Raw genomic sequence first — 20,068 nt, 5'->3', positions numbered from 1 at the left:
AACACCAAAACTGGGACGGGACGGTTCCGTTCTACTTGGCTCCTCAACCAAACACTACATAAGGAGCTTAGCATTTGCCATGATTCAATTATCGGTCTTAGAAATGAAAATGCTAGTCTAAATGCTAAGATTGATAAATTGAATGATACAATTTCTAGCCTTAGAGATGAAAATGCTAGCCTAATTTCTAAGGTTAAAGATTTAAATGTTTGCAATGATTCTATTTCCTGTCTTAGAGATGAGAATGCCATATTACGTGCTAAGGTAGAAGAATTAAATGTTTGCAAACCCTCTACATCCACTGTTGAGCATGTTTCTATTTGCACTAGATGTAGAGATGTTAATGTAGAAGCTATTAATGATCACCTTACTCTAATTAAACAACAAAATGATCATATAGCTCAATTAACTACTAAAATTAATGAGCATGAAATTGAAAATGAAAAGTTTAAATTTGCTAGAAGCATGCTTTATAATGGGAGACACCCTGGCATTAAGGATGGCATTAGTTTCCAACAGGGGAGTAATGTCAAGCTTAATGCCCCTAAGAAACTATCTAATTTTGTTAAGGGCAAAGCTCCCATGGTTCAGGATAATGAAGGCTACATTTTATATCCTGCTAATTATCCTAAGCACACAATTAGGAGAATTCATGCTAGGAAACCTCACACTGTTTCTCATCATGCATTTATGTATAAGAATGAGGCTTCTAGCTCTAGACACTCCACCCATGTTAAAATGCCTAAACAAAAAACTCTTACTACATCAAATGAACATATCATTTCATTTAAAACTTTTGATGCTTCATATGTTTTAACTAACAAACCAGGCAAACACAAGAGCTCCAAAACTTGTGTTTGGGTACCAAAGGTGCTTGTTTCTAACGTGAAAGGACCCAAGACTGTTTGAGTACCTGAGAACAAGGCCTAAATTGTTTTGCAGGTTTATGCATCCGGTGGTTCAAGTTGGATAATCGATAGCGGATGTTGGAGACTTGTTCTCAAATGCTATGAATTAAGAACAAGGCAACATAAAATGTTAAATATTAATGCCCTTCGTCCGCTGAAGCATTATCTCCCCAAGGATTTAATGATCTTTGGACGAAGGCCATGAGCAAAATATCACGAAGGTCACACCTTCGTGATCAGACTTGTAAAACAATATGAAATGAAATATAAAACACGAAACATTATAGAAAGATATACTAAAAATAGGTAACATTATTCACATATTCTATTACATGAACCCAAATATTAAAACATAATATTTAGGTACATTTATACCTTCGTCTTGGTAAAAAGCAACAATTCCAGCGTAATGTGCCAGCAATTACAAGATTCCGTGAACAGTACAGGGGTACTGTTCATCTATTTATAGGCACAGGGCACAGCCTGTGTAAAATTACATTTATGCCCTTTACAATCGACTATAATGATGACACAAAACATCATGGGTCTTTAAGTCATTTCATCTTTAAGTCGGTTCATCCCTTCGTTTCGAGATCCGTTATTGTGCCGAAGCTTTATAGGTAACAGCTTCGGCGCTGCTCCTGAGTGGATCTACCAAAGGTGTTCTTCTTCTTTAGGATCTTCGGCTATGAAGCATACCCTCAACAGTAGCCCCTTCACGGTGCTAGATCATTTTTCGTAACGAGCTTGATCCGTGAAAAAGTCTTCTAGGCTTCGGGATGCCAAAGATCCGAAAAACACCTTCCCTGAGCTCGTTGGCGAGAAACGATTAAAATAATCCACGCTCAAGGTGGCTCCATCTTGCAGCAGTTACGCGCGCCCTGGCGATTCACCCTCTCGGTCCCTGTGGCCCACCGCTCAGCGAGTGCGGGTGACTATTTGTTCGGTGCGAGAGACCTTGACAATTCACCTTTCCACCTGCGGCACTATATAAACAAACGGGTAGGTGTGAAGTTACCACAACATTCATTGCTATTGCACTGTTTTGCTGCCAAAAATTTAACCATAGCCGGAGCTTAATCATCGTGCTCAAACGAAGCGCCGCTTTTGATTCTGCTTCGCCACAAGAGGAAGAGCTTCGGAAAAATCAAAAAAGTCAACAACAAAAATTTCAAGAAATTCATAATCAAATGTCCAGAGTTCGTTCCACTGCCAGGGTTGGTAGTGAGGGAGATGAAACCGAAGCTACTGAGACTGTTCCAATTTCCGAAGCGATGAAGCGGTCTGGGCTGGTAACATCAAAGGATGCACCTACCGCTGAAGCAGAGCAGGCTGATGTTGAGGAGACTGAGTCTAAAGATGATTATAGCAGCGCAGTGCCAAGTAAACCCAGCCATCTGGATTTCGGAAAATCCACCATCTCCGAAGGTGACTTACCTAAGATGTTGAATTTGGGCTATTTAAGTGAAGCAAAGAAAGAGCTGATTCGTTTTGGTGGGGAAGAAACTACTCCGAAGCCAGGAAAAGATGAAGTAGTAATCTTCAAAAGTTTCTTTAAAGCTAGTTTAAGATTCCCTTTGAACAAGATGGTTTCCGATGTGCTGAAGAAGTTTGGGATCTACCTTCATCAGCTAACTCCTAATGCTATCGTTAGGCTTAGCGTTTATATTTGGGCTCTCCGAAGCCAAGGGGTGGAACCATTTGCCGAAGGTTTCTGCCGAGTGCACGAGCTTCATTATCAGACCAAGGCTAGAGGAGATGGTCTACATGAAAACTTTGGCTGCTACAATTTTGCCTACCGCAAGACTACAAAATTTCCAGTGATCAGTTATCGTAGCAAGTGGCCAGCTGGCTGGAAGTCTGAGTGGTTTTACGTCAAAGTTGACGAAGATAAGGAGAAGCTGGTCCAGAGTCCATTAGAGTTGATCTTCGGAGAGACCAGACCCCCGTGCAACATGACACCAGAGGGTCCAACCCTAATTGCTCTGGCTGAATTTAGAGTTATTGCGGAGCACATCGGCACTAGGGACTTAGTGCAAGAATTCTAAGCTTTCAAAGTGTTTCCAACTATGAAAGAGTGGGCCATGCCGAAGCTTGAAGGAAAAAAGAAGGAAGGGGAACTTATTCGGTTGCCTTACCATTACAAATTCAAGGGACATTTCAAAGTGCCTTGCCAAGAATGGCTGGATGTAAGGAAAATGGACCCCGGGCCATTTGGCTAATTGAGTTTTGGTGTTTGATGAACAACACAATCCGTGAACTAATAAGTTTTCTAGTGTTTGTGTTTGTAGTTCACAGGATGCGAAGAGAATTGGACCAAGGCAATGAGGATGCAACACCTCAAAAGAAGACATAAAAAGATGCATAGGAGTCCAATACTCAAGAACAAAGAAGCCCGAAGAAATCAGCGAAGAAATCCAAGATAAGGGCTGTCAGCCAGCGCCTGGTGGCGCACCGGACATTGGTGTCCGGTGTGCACCGGACTGTCTGGTGAGACACCGGACAGTCTGCGTAGAGAGGCCGCAGAAAGGCGCTCTCTGGCTGTAGCACCGGACTGTCCGGTGTGCACCGGACTGTCCGGTGTGCCAACGGGCAGACGGCAACGGTCGGATCCAACGGTCGACTGCTACAGGCGCCAACGGTCGGCTGACGTGGCGTGCACCGGACATCTACTGTTCAGTGTCCGGTGGTGCACCGGACTGTCCGGTGCACCCGACGACAGAAAGCTGCTGCTTTCTGTCCAACGGCTAGTTGGGGGTATGGAGGCTATAAATACCACCCCAACCGGCCATTCTCTAGGGTGAGAGCCCAAGCAACATACCAATACACATAGTGCATATTTCCAAGTGCTCAAACACCCAAGTGCTTAATAGAATCACTCGGTGATTAGCGTAGGTGCTTTGCAAAGTGCTTAGGTTAGTTAGACCGCTTTAGCGCTTGCTCTAGGTGAATCCTAGTTAGTTGAGTGAGTTTTGTAAAACCACACAACCCCTCGGCTCTTGCGTGAGTCGTTGTAATTGTATCGAGTGGGGCGAGAGTCTTGCGAGACCGTGACAACCGCGTTTGTGTCACGGCCGCCACCGTGTACCGGAGGGAACGAGGCCCGCGGCGTTTCGACCGGAAGCTCGATAGTGGAGACGGCGGGGAGCGTCCGAGAGGAGCCGGAAGCGGAGCACCACTTGCGCGTGGAGAAGGCCCGCGGCTCTCTACGGAGTTACTCGACCGTGGTGCTTGGCCCTCGCGTGGGCTTCCCTTTGCGTAGGGGCACCAACGAGGATTAGTCGGGACCTTGTGCGGTTCCGGATACCTCGGTAAAAATACCGGCGTCATCCACGAGAGTTTGCTTCTCTACTTAGCTCTTTACATTCCGCATTTATATTAAGCATTTAAGTTTCAATCTTGTAGTCATACTTATTTAGTGTAGATTGAAACTTAGCCTTTGCGGTAGAGATAGCAACACTTAGACAAAACCTAGTTTGCACATTCTAGTTTTGATTATTTGCATAGGTTTTGCTCTAGGGATTTTATTGTGGCCTAGTTTAGTAAAAGTTTTAGAAGTCCTAATTCACCCCCCCCTCTTAGGCGTCACTCGTTTCCTACAATTGGTATCAGAGCCCGGTTTGGCTCATTTGAAACGCTTTAGCTTCACCGCTAAAAGAGCCGACGCTTTTTAGAGGAAGGGATGGATACCCATAGGCCACCACACTTCGACGGCACTAACTTCCCATATTATAGTGCTAGAATGGCTTGTTACCTAGAGGCCGTTGATCTAGGTGTTTGGAGAGTCACTCGTGACGGAATGAAACCCCTCAAGAATCCCGAGAAACCCACAACGAGTGAGGAAAAAGAAATTCTTTTAAATGCTAGAGCCAAAAATTGCTTGTATGAATCTCTTAGCATGGATATCTTTAATCAAGTATTTACCTTGAAAACTGCTAATGAGATTTGGCTAAAATTGCATGAGCTCCATGACGGCACATCCAATGTCCGTGAGCAAAAACATTGCCTAGTCTTAAATGAGTATAATTCTTTTGCCATGAAAGATGATGAGCTTGTTAGAGACATGTATTCTCGTTTGAATCTAATAATCAATGAGCTCAACTCTATTGGCATTAATAAGCTAGGTGATGCGGACATTGTGAGGAAGATTATCTCCCTGCTACCACAACAAAGATATGGGAGCATCATCACCATCCTTCACAACATGGAGGATTTGAGCAACATGACCCCGACCATTGTGATTGGGAAAATCGCGGCCTTTGAGATGTCGCGAAAAATGAGTCGGGGAGAGGAGCCAACTTCCTCAAAGCCATATGCTTTTGCATGTGATGAAAGGAAGGGCAAAAAGAAGGCTCCCACTCCAAGTTCCTCAAGTGAAGAAGAGGAAGAAGTAGAAAGTGATGATGATGAAGATAATCAACCATGCACATCATCCTCCGAGGACGAAGAAACAATCCGACGCGTCGGAAAGGTAATGAGGATGATCCGCAAGATTAATCTAATGGGTGTGCCCCTGCAGGTCGAGGATCTTCTCTTTAACATTGACAGGAAAAAACAAAGGAAGAGAGGATGCTTCGCATGTGGGGAGAAGGGCCACTTCAGGGACAACTGTCCAAATATGGCCAAACCCAAAAAGGAGAGGAGCAAAGGCAAGGCGCTCACAAGTGTTAGAACTTGGGATGACTCTTCAAGTGAAGATGAACCTCCAAGGACGCGCAGCCACCGGTCCTCGTCACGATCATCACGGTCATCACACAAATGCCTTATGGCAAGAGGTAACAAAAGCATTCCATCCTCTAGTGATGAAAGTAGTAGTGATGATGAAGGTGAGGGAAAGGCCTCTCTAGAAGACCTTGCGGAAGCCGTAAATTTTTTCCAGGATGTTTGCACTAAGCAAAAAGCTTAACTTAAAACTTTGAAAAATAAGTTGGTTAGCTCTCAAAATGATTACAAAGGTTTGCTAGAAAAATTTGAAACTTTTGCAAACTTAAATAGTGAGCTATCAACTAAAATTGAGCTATTAGAATCTAGTGCTCCATCCACTGCTACCGATGATAGCCTTATTAAAAAGAATGAAAAACTTAAGGCTAAGTTAGCTAGCTCCCAAGAAGCTATTGAAAATTTGCTAGAGAAAATGGAAATTCTTAGCATACACAATAATGAGCTAACTACTAAGCTAGAAAACATTGGTAGCACCCCAGCAGCATCTTTAGTTGAAATACCTGAAATAATTAAGAAAGATGCTTCTACTTCCTGCTTTGATTTAATTGATGATTCTAACCCCTGCAACCAAGTCGTTGTTGAGAATATTGTTGTAGAGACATGTTTGGATGAGGTTGCAAAGGAAAATGAACAATTAAAGCAAGAAGTGGCTCGCCTTGGCAAGGCTTTGTATGACAAGAAAGGCAAAGCCAAACAAATCCGACCTCCACAGGATAACACCACTGCGGGAGTGAACAAGCTTGTAGAGGGAGAAACTGTAATTTGTAGGCTATGCCACATGGAAGGCCACAAGTCTTTCCAATGCAAGGCGATGACCGGGGATAAACAAAGGCAAAAGCTCAAGCAAAAGCCATCAAGCAAAATCTCCAACACCTACATCAAAAAGGTGAACAAAAAGGATGCTACACCATATTTGATCAAGAAGAAAAAGAATGGAAAGGTGATAGCAATCAAGGCCAACAAGCAAGCCAACAAAGGAAAGGGGGCCAAACGCATCTGGGTGCCAAAGGAGATAATTTCAACCATGAAAAGCACCAAGAAGGTTTGGATCCCGAAAGGGAAGTGAGTGGACCGAAGGTCTTCGGGAAATTTGGAGACTTGACTAAATTGGGATGTATATCATGGGATACATCATATTGGATCAAGTTTATTGCCAAGTGGGTTAGTGAAAATTTTGGACCCAAATTTCCCACCCATGACTAAGGTAACTAGATTTATTATATTTCTCGTTTTTAGATATGCGTATCTATTTATCTTTTATCTAGTTTACCTTCCTTGCCTAGTATTACATTTGTCATGTACTTTTGTTTAAGATCATGCATACTAGGTAAATCATATGGTAGGATTGCTTGTATTTAAATTCATATACTTAAGCAAACCTACATGGCTTAAAATGTTTATTTAAGCACGACACATAGCTTTTATATCACTCCATAGTAAATGATGCATCAATTGAAAATTTTGATTTCTACAAAGTGAATCATTTAACTTATATGTGCCAAAGTTTGGATTATGGATAATTTGCCCCTCTTGATATCAAATCAAAGTGCATGTCTCCTACAAGTATTCAAAACTTGTATGCACACCTTTAGGGGGAGGTTACTCTATAATCTAACACTTTGAGACTAACACCTTTTCAAGTCTATTTCATGTGATAGTCTCATTGTAAGGAAAATGAAGTCCCCGGAGAAAGACAACAATCTTCCACTGCAAAATCTCCAAGAAATCTCATGTCTCTCAAGCTCACCATTGACTTTCAATTGGTATCTTTTGAGACTACATTTAGTATCATTTACATGTCTTCTCCAATATTTGATTAGACTATATTTCATATCATATGCTTCCATGTTGCTAAATGCATAAGTAGTTAACTCATATTCTGTTACCTATGCATAAGGGAAGTTAGTCTTTTCAAATCATGTCTTGCACCTCTAATTTTCATATGTTTTTCCTAAGTAGAGGATCTCTGTCAGGGGGAGTATTTCTTCATCTCTAAAGGGGGAGAAAAACTCTTTCTAAAGGAGAATACTCATTTAGGGGGAGTAATCTTTTGAGGACTCCTTCATGTGGTATCATTTAATATCCTTCTTTTGATACAATTCTTGTTGAGGGCAAGCTTTTATTTACTTCCTACATGCTTTTAATGTCTTCCTTTTCGGTGGTTGATGCCAAAGGGGGAGAAGTTTAGGGACCAAAGCAATGAAAACTATATCAAACACCAAACACCACCAATTTTAAATTTTATATCTACGAATGGTTTTTCAAGTGGTTTTGGTTATTTGGTCCAAAAATAGGAAGTAAGTGAATTATGGAGTTAGGAGAAGGCTTAAGTCCATAATATCACATTGTGGGACAATCATGCATCTTAGCAAGTAAAATGCATATTTTCATTCAAATACTTGTATTATTTGCTTGCTTTGGTTGTGTTGTCATCAATCACCAAAAAGGGGGAGATTGTAAGGAAAATGGACCCCGGGCCATTTGGCTAATTGAGTTTTGGTGTTTGATGAACAACACAATCCGTGAACTAATAAGTTTTCTAGTGTTTGTGTTTGTAGTTCACAGGATGCGAAGAGAATTGGACCAAGGCAATGAGGATGCAACACCTCAAAAGAAGACATAAAAAGATGCATAGGAGTCCAATACTCAAGAACAAAGAAGCCCGAAGAAATCAGCGAAGAAATCCAAGATAAGGGCTGTCAGCCAGCGCCTGGTGGCGCACCGGACATTGGTGTCCGGTGTGCACCGGACTGTCCGGTGAGACACTGGACAGTCTGCGCAGAGAGGCCGCAGAAAGGCGCTCTCTGGCTGTAGCACCGGACTGTCCGGTGTGCCAACGGGCAGACGGCAACGGTCGGATCCAACGGTCGACTGCTACAGGCGCCAACGGTCGGCTGACGTGGCGTGCACCGAACATCTACTGTTCAGTGTCCGGTGGTGCACCGGACTGTCCAGTGCACCCGACGACAGAAAGCTGCTGCTTTCTGTCCAACGGCTAGTTGGGGGTATGGAGGCTATAAATACCACCCCAACCGGCCATTCTCTAGGGTGAGAGCCCAAGCAACATACCAATACACATAGTGCATATTTCCAAGTGCTCAAACACCCAAGTGCTTAATAGAATCACTCGGTGATTAGCGTAGGTGCTTTGCGAAGTGCTTAGGTTAGTTAGACCGCTTTAGCGCTTGCTCTAGGTGAATTCTAGTTAGTTGAGTGAGTTTTGTAAAACCACACAACCCCTCGGCTCTTGCGTGAGTCGTTGTAATTGTACCGAGTGGGGCGAGAGTCTTGCGAGACCGTGACAACCGCGTTTGTGTCACGGCCGCCACCGTGTACCGGAGGGAACGAGGCCCGCGGCGTTTCGGCCGGAAGCTCGATAGTGGAGACGGCGGGGAGCGTCCGAGAGGAGCCGGAAGCGGAGCACCACTTGCGCGTGAAGAAGGCCCGCGGCTCTCTACGGAGTTACTCGACCGTGGTGCTTGGCCCTCGCGTGGGCTTCCCTTTGCGTAGGGGCACCAACGAGGATTAGTCGGGACCTTGTGCGGTTCCGGATACCTCGGTAAAAATACCGGCGTCATCCACGAGAGTTTGCTTCTCTACTTAGCTCTTTACATTCCGCATTTATATTAAGCATTTAAGTTTCAATCTTGTAGTCATACTTATTTAGTGTAGATTGAAACTTAGCCTTTGCGGTAGAGATAGCAACACTTAGACAAAACCTAGTTTGCACATTCTAGTTTTGATTGTTTCCATAGGTTTTGCTCTAGGGATTTTATTGTGGCCTAGTTTTGTAAAAGTTTTAGAAGTCCTAATTCACCCCCCCCCCCTCTTAGGCGTCACCCGTTTCCTACACTGGACACGATCGAAGTAATGTGCAATGAAATACTTGGCAATTACTCTAAAAAAGAAGATCAATTGATGACTGTGGCCTTCGGCACTCGTCCGAAGCGAAGGTTAAACCGAGTAATGGATGCTCTGGGCTTTGAATATCCTAACTACGAGCGGCTAGACAAGGGTGCTGAAGGGCAAAAAAGGAAGAGACTGGCTGATGTTATGAATAAAGATGATGAAGAACAACTGAAAAAGAAAAAGCTAAAGCCTAAACCAAAAAGAGATGCTTCGAAGAAGAGGAAAGCTAGAGTTCCGAAGCAGAAGGCAATTGATGAAGAAGAAGGAACTGCTGCATCACCCTCTACCACCGACGTAGAGGAAATTTTAAAGGTAATGACTGAATCCTTGCCTATCAAGCTGAGTCCATTAGGGCCACATCTGACGAAGCTTTTTTAGAAGGACAAGGAGCCCGCGAAAACGAAGAAGGCAGCTAGGGCAAAAAAGCAAAGAATCATTACAGTGACAGAAGCCATTGAAGGGACACCACCACAAGCTTCAGCTCCGAAGGCGCCGGCTGTTGAAAGCACGACAGCTACTGAAGCTGTACCTTCGGAAGCCACAGATGCTGAAGTTACCAGAGCCGAAGATATTCATTTAGAAAGCATGGTTGCTGATATAGATAAAATACTGCTAGACATGGCTGCGGAAGAAGCTGCCGCAGCCACCGAAGAGACTACGGCCCCAGAACCCGAGAAGGGGAAAGAAATAGCCGAAGACACTTTGGAAGATGAAGTTTTTAACTTTCAAAACTTAGTTGGTCAAGAACTGACAAAGGCTGAAAAAGAAGAGCTAAAAGAATATGCTATATCTTGCGGATATCGGCCGGGAGCACTTCTCTTCGGTGGAGTTGATGATGAAAGGTTGGGCTGCGTGCGGGATCAAACTGGTGCGAAGGTTATCGGTACTCTATCAAAGAGTATCGGTTTCCCGAAGCTCGAAACAGATATCAGTCGCTACCGACGACAGCATATCGTCGGTAGTTTATTTTATTCCAATTTCAAGGTAAACAACTTTTCTCTGACTTTTATTGTTTTTGATAACGAAGATGTTTTCTAATGAAGGTTGTTTGTGTGCAGAGTATGCTACTAAGCAAAGCTTTGAAAATGCAACAGGACTTGGAAGATAAAAACACGAGGTTATAATTGAAAATTTAGAGAGCAAAATAAAAGAGCAATCAGCTGCTATTGAAAAGAAAGACTTCGAGCTTCAGCGAAGGCTTACTGGCGGCAGCTGAAGCTAAAATAACAGAATTAAATGCGAAGCTTCTCTCTCAATCAGAAAACTTCGAAGAAGAAAAGCAGAAACTTAATGCAAAATTTGAGGCCGAAGTCCAAAAAAGTTCAGATTTGAAAAAAATCATTGACAAGCCTTCAGGATAAATGTCTAGAGTTTAGTAAACGATGTGTTCAATGGCTGAAGCAGGTCTTCTATTCAGTTGGAGCCAGCAGCGAAAAATTTATTCCATCGACTGATGACCTGCCAAGTGCCTTCGAACATATCGAAGGTGAAATTGATGATCTTGACGAAGTTATAGCTGGACATGGTGACTTCTGTGCCCTGGTAGCTTCTCGGGGTACAGCCGTTGCCTTCCTGAAGTCTGGCTGTGAACACGGAAAGGTTATCAATAGACCCAATTTCAGCTTGTCACCAGCAGATCTAGATAACATTCCCAACCTTGCCCGAAGCATAGCAAATAGATTTATAAAATTGGTATGGACAAAGGGTGGACGAATTAAAGCTAGTGATGAAGCTCGAAGTCATCTTCAACCGGTAACAAAATCATACCTTGTAGTTACCTCTTCCTTCGAAATTGAATTTTGCTTACAGTACTTTAATACGTACAGGATGGCGAAGCCAAGGACGAAGCTGAAGAGTAAAAAGACGAAACTCCATGGACACAGACGAAGCTTGAATAGTCTGTAGAAAAAGCTCTAAAGACTCTTGTAATAATTTGTGTAAAGAATGATGTAATTAAATTTTACTTCGTGGACTTTGTCCATACCTTGTAATATATTCTTACCTTTCCATCCATGTATGAAGTGCTTTGATGTGAACGAAATTATCATTTTTGAGCCAAAGGCGAAAAACACCTTCCCTTCTTTTCGTACACAGCGAAGCACAAAACTGCTTCTTTTTCTTTTTTACGAAGCCTTCTCTTTAGAGCCGAAGTAACTGTTTATGTTATGATGATGATGTTCCTATGTATGCTAAATGAATGTTTATGAATGCAAATGTATGATGTAATGTACCATGCAAATGAATGTTCGAGCCCACACATACGAAGCCATAACCAAAGCCTTCGTTCCCTTAGGAACAACCAAAGTCTCTTTGCCGTTTATTTTTCGGCTTCACCGTTTATTTTTCGGTGTATCAGCGCTGACTTTTCGCTGTAAGTTCTGCATTCCCTTAGGAACGTCTTTTGAACTTCTTCGCCTTCTATTTCGGCAGTATCGCGTTGACTTTTCGTGCTTCGCCTTATATTTCGGCGGAATCAGCGTTGACTTTTCGCTGTAAGCTCTGCATTCCCTTAGGAATGACTTTTGAGCAGAAAACTTACACTGTGCTCCCTTAAGAACGACTTTTTGTAGCTTTGTCATGCTCTGCATCCCCTTAGGGACGTCTTTCGAGCTTGTCCCTGTTTTTCTTTTCTCTTTACACTCGATGGTGCATGCTCAGCTTTTACATTTACATCTTTGGGGGATATTGCTCTTGTTGAGCTAAAATAAGAAAAAGAGAAATTACATGCTATGGCCCCGTTAAAAACCTTTCTCCCCCTTTGGAAAGGAAAAGGGTGCCATAGAGAAAATAAAAATAAAAAGATTACATCAAGCTACACATAATATCGTCGAAGCTCATCCGCATTCCAAGATCTAGGAATGTCGTTGCCGTCCATATCCTTCAATCTGTAGGAACCGGGTCTTGACGAAGATGTTACCAGAAAAGGTCCTTCCCACTTCAACTGTAACTTGCCTACTGTGTCTGGGTTGGCAACTCTCCGAAGTACCAAGTGCCCTGGCCTGATATTTTTTAACCGAACCTTTCTATCACGCCATTTTATTGTTTCGGCTTGGGATTTATTGATGTTCTCCACAGCCCGAAGCCTGATCTCTTCTATAGCATCTTTTGCCACAGAATAATCAGCTTCGTTCTCTGCCGAAGCCACTGTTCTTATTGATCCTGTCTTAGCTTCTTTCGGGGTTATTGCTTCATCACCAAACAATAATTTGAATGGTGTAAAGCCTGTTGACCTCGACACCGTTGTGTTGTGGCTCCACACCACTTTGATCAATTCGTCTGGCCACTTTCCTCTGGGCTGATTGAAGATTAACTTCATTATTCCTGTCATTATAATACCATTAGCTCTTTCAACAAGTCCATTTGACTCCGGATGTCTAACCAATGCAAAATGGATCTTCGTGCCTGTAGGAAATGGGTGACGCCTAAGGGGGGGTGAATTAGGACTTCTAAATCTTTTTCTAAACTAGGCCACAATTAAATCCCTAGAGCAAAACCTATGCAAATAATCAAACTTAAATGTGCAAACTAGGTTTTGTCTAAGTGTTGCTATCTCTACCGCAAAAGGCTAAGTTTCAATCTACACTAAATAAGTATGAATACAAGATTGAAACTTAAATGCTTAATATAAATGCAGAAAGTTAAAGAGCAAAGTAGAGAAGCAAACTCTTGTGGATGACGCCGGTATTTTTACCGAGGTATCCGGAACCACGCAAGGTCCCGACTAATCCTCGTTGGTGCCCCTACGCAAAGGGAAGCCCACGCGAGGGCCAAGCACCACGGTCGAGTAACTTCGTAGAGAGCCGTGGGCCTTCTCCATGCGCAAGTGGTGCTCCGCTTCCGGCTCCTCTCGGACGCTCCCCGCCGTCTCCACTATCGAGCTTCCGGCCGAAACGCCGCGGGCCTCGTTCCCTCCGGTACACGGTGGCGACCGTGACACAAACGCGGTTGTCACAGTCTCGCAAGACTCTCGCCCCACTCGGTACAATTACAACGGCTCACGCAAGAGCCGAGGGGTTGTGTGGTTTTACAAAACTCACTCAACTAACTAGGGTTTACCTAGAGCAAGCACTAAAGCGGTCTAACTAACCTAAGCACTTCGCAAAGCACCTACGCTAATCACCGAGTGATTCTATTAAGCACTTGGGTGTTTGAGCACTTGGAAATGTCTACGATATGCCTCGGTATGTTGCTTGGGCTCCCACACTTGAGAATGGCTGGTTGGGGTGGTATTTATAGCCTCCAATCCCCAAACTAGCCGTTGGACAGAAAGCAGCAGCTTTCTGTCGTCGGGTGCACCGGACGGTCCGGTGCACCACCGGACAGCCACTGTGCAGTGTCCGGTGCACGCCACGTCAGCCGACCGTTGGCGCCTATAGCAGTCGACCGTTGGATCCGACCGTTGCCGTCTGTCCGGTGCACCCTGGACAGTCCGGTGCCGACTGTCCGGTGCTCCACCGGACAGACCGGTGCTACAGCCAGAGAGCGCATGTCTGTGGCCTCTCTGTGTAGACTGTCCGGTTGTCTCACCGGACAGTCCGGTGCGCACCGGACAGGTACTATTCACTGTCCGGTGCGCCACTAGGCGCTGGCTGACAGCCCTCTTCAAGGTTTCTTTGTTGATTTCTTCGGGCTTCTTTTGTTCTTGAGTCTTGGACTTCTTGTGTATCATTTTATGTCTTCTTTTGAGGTGTTGCTTTTGTCAATTCCTTAGTCCAACTAAATCTTGCATCCTGTGAACTACAAACACAAACACTAGACGGATTGTGTTGTTCATCAAACACCAAAACTCATTTAGCCAAATGGCTCGGGGTCCATTTTCCTTACAATCTCCCCCTTTTTGGTGATTGATGACAACACAACCAAAGCAAGCAAATAATACAAATATTTGAATGAAAATATGCAATCTACTTGCTAAGATGCATGTTTGTCCCCACGATGTGAAATTATGGACTTAAGCCTCCCTCTAACTCCATAATTCACTTACTTCCTATTTTAGGACCAAATAACCAAAACCACTTGAAAAACCATTTGTAGATATAAAATTTTAAATTTATGGTGTTTGGTGTTTGATATAGTTTTCATTGCTTTGGTCCCTAAACTTCTCCCCCTTTGGCATCAACCACCGAAAAGGAAGACATTAAAATCATGTAGGAAGTAAATAAAAGCTTGCCCTCAACAAGAATTTTATCAGATGATACCACTTGAAGAATACTAAATTAAACCACATGAATGATATCAGCTGAAAGGATTACTCCCCCTAAACGAGTGTTCTCTTTAGAAAGAATTTTCTCCCCCTTTTTAGAGATGAAGAAATACTCCTCCTCACAGAGATCCTCTACTTAGGAAAAAAACATGTGAAAAATAGAGGTGCAAGACATGATTTGAAAAGACTAACTTCCCTTATGCATAGGTAACAGAATATGAGTTAACCACTTATGCATTTTTAGCAACATGGAAGTATAAAATTTAGTCTAATCAAATATTGGAGAAGACATGTAAATGATACTAGATGTAGTCTCAAAAGATACTGATTGAAATTCAATGGCGAGCTTGAGAGACATGAGAGTTCTTGGAGATTTTGCAGTGGAAGATTGTTGTCTTTCTCCGCGGACCTCATTTTCCTAACAATGAGACTATCACATGAAATAGACTTGAAAAGGTGTTAGTCTCAAAGTATTAGATTATAGAGTAACCTCCCCCTGAAAGTGTGAATACAAGTTATGAATACTTGTAGGAGACATGCACTTTGATTTGATATCAAGAGGGGCAAATTATCTATAATCCGAACTTTGGCACATATAAGTTAAATGATACAGCTTGTAGAAATCAAAATTTTCAATTGATGCATCATTTACTATGGCGTGATATAGAAGCTATGTGTCGTGCTTAAGTAAACATTTTAAGCCATGTAGGTTTGCTTAAGTGTATGAATTGAAAACAAGCAATCCTACCATATGATTTACCTAGTATGCATAATTTAAAACAAAGGTAAATAACAAATGTAATACTAGGCCAGAAAGGTAAACTAGATACAAGGTAAATAGATACGCATATCTAAAAACAAGAAATACAATAAATCTAGTTACCTTAGTCATGGGTGGGAATTTTGGGTCCAAAATTTTCACTAACCCACTTGGCAATAAACTTGATCCAATATGATGTATCCCATGATGTACATCCCAACTTTGCCAAGTCTCCAAATTTCCCAAGGACCTTCGGTCCACTCACTTCCCTTTCAGGATCCAAACCTTCTTGGTGCTTTTCATGGTTGAAATTATTTCCTTTGGCACCCAGATGCGTTTGGCCCCCTTTCCTTTGTTGGCTTGCTTGTTGGCCTTGATTGCTATCACCTTTCCATTCTTTTTCTTCTTGATCAAATATGGTGTAGCATCCTTTTTATTCACCTTTTTGATGTAGGTGTTGGAGATTTTGCTTTATGACTTTTGCTTGAGCTTTTGCCTTTGCTTATCCCCGGTCATCGCCTTGCATTGGAAAGACTTATGGCCTTCCTTGTGGCATAGCCTACAAATCACATTTTCTCCCTCCATAGGCTTGTTCACTCCCGCAGTGGTGTTATCCTGTGGAGGTCGGATTTGTTTGGCTTTGCCTTTCTTGTCATACAAAGCCTTTCCAAGGCGAGCCACTTCTTGCTTTAATTGTTCATTTTCCTTTGCAACCTCATCCGAACATGTTTCTACAACAATATTCTCAACAAGAACTTGGTTGCAGGGGTTAGAATCATCAACTAAATCAAAGCAGGAAGTAGAAGCATCTTTCTTAATAATTTCAGGTATTTCAATTAAAGATGCTACTAGGGTGCTACCAATGTTTTCTAGCTTAGTAGTTAGCTCATTATTGTGTATGCTAAGAATTTCCATTTTCTCTAGCAAATTTTCAATAGCTTCTTGGAAGCTAGCTAACTTAGCCTTAAGTTTTTCATTCTTTTTAATAAGGCTATCATCGGTAGCAGTGGATGAAGCACTAGATTCTAATAGCTCAATTTTAGTTGATAGCTCACTATTTAAGTTTGCAAAAGTTTCAAATTTTTCTAGCAAACCTTTGTAATCATTTTGAGAGCTAACCAACTTATTTTTCAAGGTTTTAAGTTGAGCCTTTTGTTTAGTGCAAACATCCTGAAAAAATTCTACGGCTTCCGCAAGCTCATTTATGGAGGGCTTTCCCTCACCTTCATCATCGCTACTACTATCATCACTAGAGGATGGAATGCTTTTGTTACCTCTTGCCATAAGGCATTTGTGTGATGACCGTGATGAGCGTGATGAGGACCGGTGGCTGCGCGTCCTTGGAGGTTCATCTTCACTTGAAGAATCATCCCAAGTTCTAACACTTGTTAGCGTCTTGCCTTTGCTCCTCTACTTTTTGGGTTTGGCCATATTTGGACAGTTGTCCCTGAAGTGACCCTTCTCCCCACATGCGAAGCATCCTCTCTTCCTTTGCTTTTTCCTGTCAATGTTAAAGAGAAGATCCTCGACCTGCAGGGGCACACCCATTAGATTAATCTTGCGGATCATCCTCATTACCTTTCTGACGCGTCGGATTGTTTCTTCGTCCTCGGAGGATGATGTGCATGGTTGATTATCTTCATCATCATCACTTCCTTCTTCTTCCTCTTCTTCACTTGAGGAACTTGGAGTAGGAGCCTTCTTTTTGCCCTTCCTTTCATCACATGCAAAAGCATATGGTCTTGATGAAGTTGGCTCCTCTCCCCGACTCATTTTTCGCGACATTTCAAAGGCCGCGATTTTCCCAATCACAATGGTCGGGGTCATGTTGCTCAAGTCCTCCATGTTGTGAAGGATGGTGATGATGCTCCCATATCTCTTGTTGTGGTAGCAGGGAGATAATCTTCCTCACAATGTCCGCATCACCTAGCTTATTAATGCCAATAGAATTGAGCTCAATGATAATTAGATTCAAACGAGAATACATGTCTCTAACAAGCTCATCATCTTTCATAGCAAAAGAATTATACTCATTTAAGACTAGGCAATGTTTTTGCTCACGGACATTGGATGTGCCGTCATGGAGCTCATGCAATTTAAGCCAAATCTCATTAGCAGTTTTCAAGGTAAATACTTGATTAAAAATATCCATGCTAAGAGATTCATACAAGCAATTTTTGGCTCTAGCATTTAAATGAATTTCTTTTTCCTCACTCGTGGTGGGTTTCTCGGGATTCTTGAGGGGTTTCATCCCGTCACGAGTGACTCTCCAAACACCTAGATCAACGGCCTCTAGGTAACAAGCCATTCTAGCACTATAATATGGGAAGTTAGTGCCGTCAAAGTGTGGTGGCCTATGGGTATCCATCCCTTCCTCTAAAAAGTGTCGGCTCTTTTAGCGGTGAAGCAAAAGCGTTTCAAATGAGCCAAACTGGGCTTTGATACCACTTGTAGGAAATGGGTGACGCCTAAGAGGGGGGTGAATTAGGACTTCTAAATCTTTTTCTAAACTAGGCCACAATTAAATCCCTAGAGCAAAACCTATGCAAATAATCAAACTTAAATGTGCAAACTAGGTTTTGTCTAAGTGTTGCTATCTCTACCGCAAAAGGCTAAGTTTCAATCTACACTAAATAAGTATGAATACAAGATTGAAACTTAAATGCTTAATATAAATGCAGAAACTTAAAGAGCAAAGTAGAGAAGCAAACTCTCGTGGATGACGCCGGTATTTTTACCGAGGTATCCGGAACCACGCAAGGTCCTGACTAATCCTCGTTGGTGCCCCTACACAAAGGGAGGGCCAAGCACCACGGTCGAGTAACTCCGTAGAGAGTCGTGGGCCTTCTCCACGCGCAAGTGGTGCTCCGCTTCCGGCTCCTCTCGGACGCTCCCCGCCGTCTCCACTATCGAGCTTCCGGCCGAAACGCCGTGGGCCTCGTTCCCTCCGGTACACGGTGGTGGCCGTGACACAAACGCGGTTGTCACGGTCTCGCAAGACTCTCGCCCCACTCGGTACAATTACAACGGCTCACGCAAGAGCCGAGGGGTTGTGTGGTTTTACAAAACTCACTCAACTAACTAGGGTTTACCTAGAGCAAGCGCTAAAGCGGTCTAACTAACCTAAGCACTTCGCAAAGCACCTACGCTAATCACCGAGTGATTCTATTAAGCACTTGGGTGTTTGAGCACTTGGAAATGTCTACGATATGCCTTGGTATGTTGCTTGGGCTCCCACACTTGAGAATGGCTGGTTGGGGTGGTATTTATAGCCTCCAATCCCCAAACTAGCCGTTGGACAGAAAGCAGTAGCTTTCTGTCGTCGGGTGCACCGGACAGTCCGGTGCACCACCGGACAGCCACTGTGCAGTGTCCGGTGCACGCCACGTCAGCCGACCGTTGGCGCCTGTAGCAGTCGACTATTGGATCTGACCGTTGCCGTCTGTCCGGTGCACACCGGACAGTCCGGTGCCGACTGTCCGGTGCTCCACCATACAGACTGGTGCTACAGCCAGAGAGCGCCTGTCTGTGGCCTCTCTGCGCAGACTGTCCGGTTGTCTCACCGGACAGTCCGTGCGCACCGGACAGGTACTGTTCACTATCCGGTGTGCCACCAGGCGCTGGTTGACAGCCCTCTTCAAGGTTTCTTTGTTGATTTCTTCGGGCTTCTTTTGTTCTTGAGTCTTGGACTTCTTGTGCATCATTTTATGTCTTCTTTTGAGGTGTTGCTTTCCTCAATTCCTTAGTCCAAGTAAATCTTGCATCCTGTGAACTACAAACACAAACACTAGAAAACTTATTAGTTCACGGATTGTGTTGTTCATCAAACACCAAAACTCATTTAGCCAAATGGCTCGGGTCCATTTTCCTTACAGTGCCAATTTGTTCACAGAACTCTTTGAAAGCTTCGGCATCAAACTATGTTTCGTTGTCCATAGTAATAGCCTTCGGCACTCCGAAGCGACAAACAATATTTTGCCAAAAAAACTTCTGAACGGTGACCGAAGTTATTGTAGCTAAAGGCTTCGCCTCAATCCACTTGGAGAAATACTCTACTGCCACCACAACATATTTTAGATTTCCTTATGCTGGTGGAAGTGGGCCTAACAAATCAAGGCCCCACCTTTGCAATGGCCAAGTGGGCTGTATTAGCTGAGTCCGAGATGAAGGCTGTTTTTGATCTCTTGCACATTTTTGACAACCTTCACACTTTTGGACTAATTCTGCTGCATCCAAAGCTGCCTTCGGCCAATAAAATCCTTGACGAAAGACTTTTCCCAGTAAAGGCCTAGACCCAATGTGAGATCCACACAGACCTGTGTGTATTTCCTTCATCAATTCTATACCTTTAGCTCTGGATAAACATTTGAGCAATGAAGAGCAGACTCCATGTTTGTATAACTCCCCTTCTATTATTACATATGGTCGGGCTCTTGCCTCTATTCTCTTATTATAAGCTTTGTCATCTGAAAGACAATTGCCCTGGAGAAAGGATATAATCTCAGTTCTCCAATCTTCACTATGAATAGGGGATATATTGAGCACTGCTCTTTCAAGAAGTTCCAC

The sequence above is a fragment of the Zea mays genome, chromosome 7 (genome assembly GCF_902167145.1).
Source record: "Zea mays cultivar B73 chromosome 7, Zm-B73-REFERENCE-NAM-5.0, whole genome shotgun sequence".
Lineage (NCBI taxonomy): Eukaryota > Viridiplantae > Streptophyta > Magnoliopsida > Poales > Poaceae > Zea > Zea mays.
The sequence above is the reverse complement of the archived record's forward strand: the minus strand, read 5'-3'. Positions refer to the sequence as shown.